Genomic DNA, 6,000 nt, shown 5'->3' with positions numbered 1-6,000 from the left:
AGTTCCCTGGCTAGTGGGTATCTTGTGGCGCTGGTCCCGAGGAATATTGGAAACGGGTCTGGGTCAACAGGCGAACAATTAGTTGGTGCCCGCAGAAGGTTGTATTACTGGTACTTACTTGTGTAACAGCTTGTGTTTAACATCTGGGGACCCCAGGGCGGGCGATTTTCTGGGCTTTATAGTATTTTACTGTATTTAGATAGGTGATAGGATTAGGCATCAGCTTTGGCAGTTGAAGGGTATTTCTTGCTGTTTATTTTTTATTTTCACTTTTATTATTTTGATATGTTGTAATGATTTTAATTAATCAGCTAATAAAGATTCATTCATTCATTCATTCACTTGAGGCAAGTCGATCTTCTTCCGGGCACTGCCAGATGTGCTTCAGTTCCACCACAGCAGTACCGCAGGAAAGCAAGTCCTTACATGAAACATACTCTTGTGAATTCTTGCTGTCATCATTGACAACAAATACCGAATTTCAGCCTGTTGATTCTCCTTAGTTTCATTTAAAAAGATTCCCCAAACACACCTACTAAGAGCTCTGCTTTACAATGTGTAATGGGCAATTAAACATTGTTTTGACATTCCTTGTCGCTAATAGGATTCAAATACCGACATCTGGTTATCCAAAGCCAGTTCTCCAGTGAGGATGAAATGCTAGTAAATGTTAGACTTTTTTTTTAGACAAGCTAGATCGGACAGAAAAGGGAGAAAATAGCATTTATCGCACATAACTCACTATCTATCCAAACACTTCATTCTACTCTCTCAATCCAAGATTCAATTCCATATGTACATCGATCCAGGATTTAGGTCACTATCCATACGTTTTATACTAGGATTGAGGTGGCCGTATTGTATCCTCATCTGTAGACCACCTGATTCTTCATTAGTACACTTTTCCTTATTCATGGAAGAAAATCCTGATTTACCCTCCGTTTTGAAAATCTTGTTCTCCTTAGGGTTCTTGATCTGTGGTTCGAAGCCCCTACTGACCCAGCTTTGACCCTTTTAAATGACCCTTCTGCACTGAACCTAGAGCTTCAGAATTGAGATCTGACACATCCGTCAGGCCATCTACTGGAACCTGTGTTTTCAGAGTCTTACAAAGGCTCAGCAGCCCATTTGCTTCTCTGGACAGACTTCTTTTCAATCCCATTCAAAAATGAGATTTCTGCCATGCTAAAAACTCCAAATGCTCCTGCAGTCCTAAAACACATCTGGAAGAATTGTAATCTTAGTACCTGGCCTTATTTGAACTAATACACAGCTCCCCAACTACTGGGGTCAAAGTCAATTTCAATGAGGTACTTGACAAATTCAATACTGCGCTTACTACAGTGTTGGACAGCTCCCCTCCTCTTGTAGAAGCAGTCAGCCATCTTATATAACGATACATAAGCCTTGATTTTCCCCTGAACTTAAACTCTCCAACTTAAAGTAGGGAGAAAAGAAAGGCTGTGGCAAAGGTTTTATGATCCAAGACATAAAGTAGTCTACACCGAGGCTGCCACTACCTAGTAAAATATGAGAGGACAAGTAAGCCTCCTTACTGGAAAGTTTTATGAAGGCCTCAACCTAGCTATAGAACATTTTCAAATCATTTCATAAATACATGAACTGAGAGGTCAAAAGTGCAGCTCTACCTTGTCAAATCAAATCTGTGAATATATTACCAGTCCTCGTTTCCTAGCTGATATTGTTTCAGCAAGAACAAATTAAGCATCTACTTCTGAATGACTCAGAGTCTCTCCTGAATCTCTTCGAGGGTTCACTCTCAGGCATCTTCCCCTACCTCTAGAAATCCACAATTGCGAAGTCTTTGCCAAAAAATATTGTTCTTAACTCTCTGGACTTAAACAACCTTCTCCTTGCTTTCCTACCTGGGCAGAGTATTAGACATTTGCTGTACTTGTGCTTAGTAAATTTTTTATGAGGCTAACACTTATGGACAACAAGTAGCTTTCTACCCAGTGCATAGCACCAAACTGGTAGTGCTATCCGCTGTGGAAGAGTGGAAGTAACATGTTGACACCGATGACATTAGGATGCTGGTCCCTCTAGGCTTGTTGGAAGCTTTTGACACCATAAACCATAATATCATATTCTCTTCTCTACTCTGGAAGAAATCAGCTTTAGGTCACAGTTATACAGTGGATCACAATCTTCCTCCCAGACAGAAAGCAAACGGTACTACTACCTCCTTTCTTATCGGTAATAAAATCATTTACCTGTGTGATTCCCAGGGGGCCATTTTATCTCCGTTTCTCTTAAATCATTAGCCTCACTTCTCCATAAGCAGGAGGTTAGGTGTTACTTATATGCAGATGATGTGCAGCTCAGCTTTGGTCTTCCTTGCTCTCTGAGCTCGAGGAAGGTCACTCTCCTCTCACCAATATACTATCTCCGGTTCGCTGGTGGAAGACCATCAATGTTGTACATCTGAATCCAGCCGAGACAATACAACTTTGATTCGCCTGGACAGTTTGGATAGAGGGGCAACGAACGTGCACATGTGAACATGTAGCGCACGCAGGCACGCACGCACACTTTCACTCACCAGCTCTACATCACAACAGGGCCACGCGTTCCTTGTTTTATAGACGCCCAACTGTGCTGCAACATCAATTGTGTCTCATAAAAAGACCTAGATAGGGGCAACTCAGCATCTGAAGAGACCCTCAGCTTAGACGTTTAGTCCCACTTCAATACCCATTGCTTTTCTCTGGGTTTTTGATTTGGAAATCTGTTCACCCTAGCCAAGATGAAATATCTGTTCATCCTGACATCTACTTCTCACTGGGTGTCAAAATTGTGGCCTGAAAGTATGGGGCGCTCACCCGTCCTGCTAGAGAAGCCAGCAATCACTGGGTGCTTTCTAGAAATTGTCCTCTCAGTAGAGTCTCAATCCACTACAGTGGGCTATACTTGCTTTGTCCAGCTCAGGACTTAAGAGAAGATCGTACCTCTCACCGAGGCAAACCTTCGTATCACATCTCACACTGTAGTAAAGACTGTAGCCCATCAAGCTTTGACTATGTTAACACAATCTATTTAGCAGCCCGAATAAAGCCTGCATTAACTTCAGCTCATCCAAATAGGGCCGCCTGCTTAGCAGTTAGCACCACTGAAAGAGCCCACAGGTTAGGGACACTTCACTGGCTTACAGTTTGACCAAGGATACTGTTTAAGGCCATGGCAGATGTCCACAGGGGTGATGGATTGACCCATCCAGAAGATTAATACAACCTTCGACAGAAAGGACTCTCGGGTTCTCAGCATCAGTGTGTCACAATAGAAAGTGGTGTGCGAAGTCTGCACGGACAGTGCATTCAGCTCACTGATACAGCATGCAGAAGTAACTGTGATAAGAAAAAATGCCTCAACAGTAAGGACCCGCATATAGTAACAGTGCCTAGGTTTGAATAGTATGCAGCTCAGAAACGTAAGCACCAGCTTAAGGTTCCATGAGGCATAACGAAGGGCCCTTTCAGAATCATGTATGTCAAACATTTTAAGAACCTTATCGCAACAGGTGACCTGAATAAAGAAAGTTGGTCAGGCAAATATAAAAGGCTGAGAGTGCTGACCTGCACCCTTTAAATGTGCCCACGCTAAGCCTTGCTGGACCAAAGATAAACAACAGAACATCTCATTATTTGGCCATTAGTGGATGAAGCTGACAGTTCCTACACCAATCCACAAATTTTTCCACTGACCCGCATAGATGGTTTTAGTCACGAGGTGCTCAGCTGAAAAATAACATCCACAACTTTCGCAGGTAAGTCAGAACTATGTAGTCGTTGTCGCTCAATCTCTACACACACACACCTGTAGACTGTGGAAACTTGGGTGCCGGACCCTGGCCTGTTACTGAGACAAGAGGTCCTCCCGGAAAGGCTGACAAATCAGAGGGCAAATGCTTAGGCGCAACAGATCAGGGAACCTCATTCTCCTAGCCCAATCCAGGGCTGTCAAAATTAGTTGGGCCCAGACAGTCCTGACCTTCCTCAGAACCCGAGGCAGCTATGGAAATGCATATAGAGGTTCTGCGCTCCACTGCAGGCTGAATGCATCCTCTACGAAATCTCTTGTCTGGAAGTCCAGTTTGCAGTAATCACAGCACTGCATATACTATATGGGGGTAGAAAGATTCTGCTACAGCACCCTCCACTGGATGAAGATGTACTGAGCCACCCCGGTATGAAGATGGTGTCTACCAGCTGACATATGCTGAGTCTGTTTACACTGGTGTTTAGTAACCCCCCACCCCCATCAGGGGGTCTCCCTGGTAGCCAAAGGCACAGTGCTTCCCAGCCCAAGATCCAAGACTCCAAGCACCCTGCTTGTTGCAGTACCAAATGGAGATTGTGTCGTCTCCCAGGACCTGCACAGACCTTTTCTTGATAGCTAGGAGAAAGGCTTTCAGAGGCAGCTCGGCCGATGGCACAAAGCTCCAGGAGTTTAATATGGAACCTTCATTCCACTGGAACCACAGACCTAGGATCTTCACCTCTCCAAGGAGATTATCCCATCCCAAACATGACGCATCCATTACTGAGATCTCTAGATGAGGCAGGAAGAATAGCCTGCTGCATGACAAGTTGGTGTGCACTTGTCATTAAAGATGCTGGGTTGTCTCCTTTGACGTGGAAATGTTGCTGAAAGACATCCTCAGTGCTAGGCCCACTTGAAATGGAGATTTTACTGCAGAACCTACATGTACCAAGAAGCGCAAGGGACCAGGAGGATGCATGAGGCCAGCAGTCCAAGAAGCCTCAGAACCAATCTCATAGACCCAGGTTTAAGCCCACAACACTGTAACATATCCTGAATGCCCTTTGCTTGCTGCGGGGTGATAACACTTTGAATGTCCTGTCCAAGATAACCCCTTTGAAGGGAATCCTCGGTGTTGGCTTTGAATAGGACTTCAGTTCACTTATAGAAAACCCCAGGGATGAAAGACGAGAGACTGTGGTTCAAAGATAATCTGTAGCAGAGTATTGTGGCTCAGGGATGATCTGTAGTGGACTAGTACAGGAATTTATGTATCCCCAACTTGTGAAGGTGGGGTGCAACGACCACTGTCACATTCATGAACACCCAAAGTGTGGAAATAAGGTCAAAGTGTAGAACTGTAAATTGGAAATGCTCAGGCCCTACCATGAACAGAAGGCAGAATCTGTGGGACTGCATGATGGGTATGTATTTGTACATGCCCACAATTGCTATTTATCAGATTGTGTCTATGGCTATATATTTGTAAATGCCCACAAATGGTGTGGGTCACATTGCATCTAAGCCAAATATTTATTGAAATGTCAATGTGAAATATGTATGCCAGCCAAATGTCAAGAAATCTGAAGTTATGAGTAAACATAAATCATATATCCATAGAAACAAGATTAATTCCAGCGTGGCAAGACCTTTTCATGAAGGAAGGCATGAAATTAATCAGATTAGATTTCAGATCTGTGAAATTGTCTATCAAAACTCAAGTGGCAACAATAGTAAACTATTGCTCAGGTGAGAACTATGATGAATTTAATTGTTAAGGAGTTAACACCTTGATGGTATGTATGTAAAATCTTAATTGTTTTTCTTTTTATGAGATCTTTATAAGACTAATGATCCCACACTGACCGCGAAAAGAAGGACAGTGGGTATTTAGGACACAAAATAATAAGGAAAATGGATTTATAGACTGCGAACAAACTACAATTGATACTTATGTCAATACACGTCTAGACTTTCTTTTATGATTAATGCCTTTAATTTTATTTTCATATACTTGGGAATTTTATATATTTTCATTCTCTGATGCACAAGAGTGATAATATTTTTTGTTTACAGTGAAGCAGATGTATTTTCTGTTTACAATCAAATACTTGATCACATGACCGATCATGCACCCGATAGGTTTGAAGGATGGAAAGTACGGGCTTGTACCGAGTCTTGTGCTTGAAGCCAGCTGCTGTATAGACAGCACACAATCAG

The sequence above is a fragment of the Pleurodeles waltl genome, chromosome 3_1, assembly GCF_031143425.1.
Source record: "Pleurodeles waltl isolate 20211129_DDA chromosome 3_1, aPleWal1.hap1.20221129, whole genome shotgun sequence".
Lineage (NCBI taxonomy): Eukaryota > Metazoa > Chordata > Amphibia > Caudata > Salamandridae > Pleurodeles > Pleurodeles waltl.
This window is presented reverse-complemented; position numbering follows the sequence as displayed.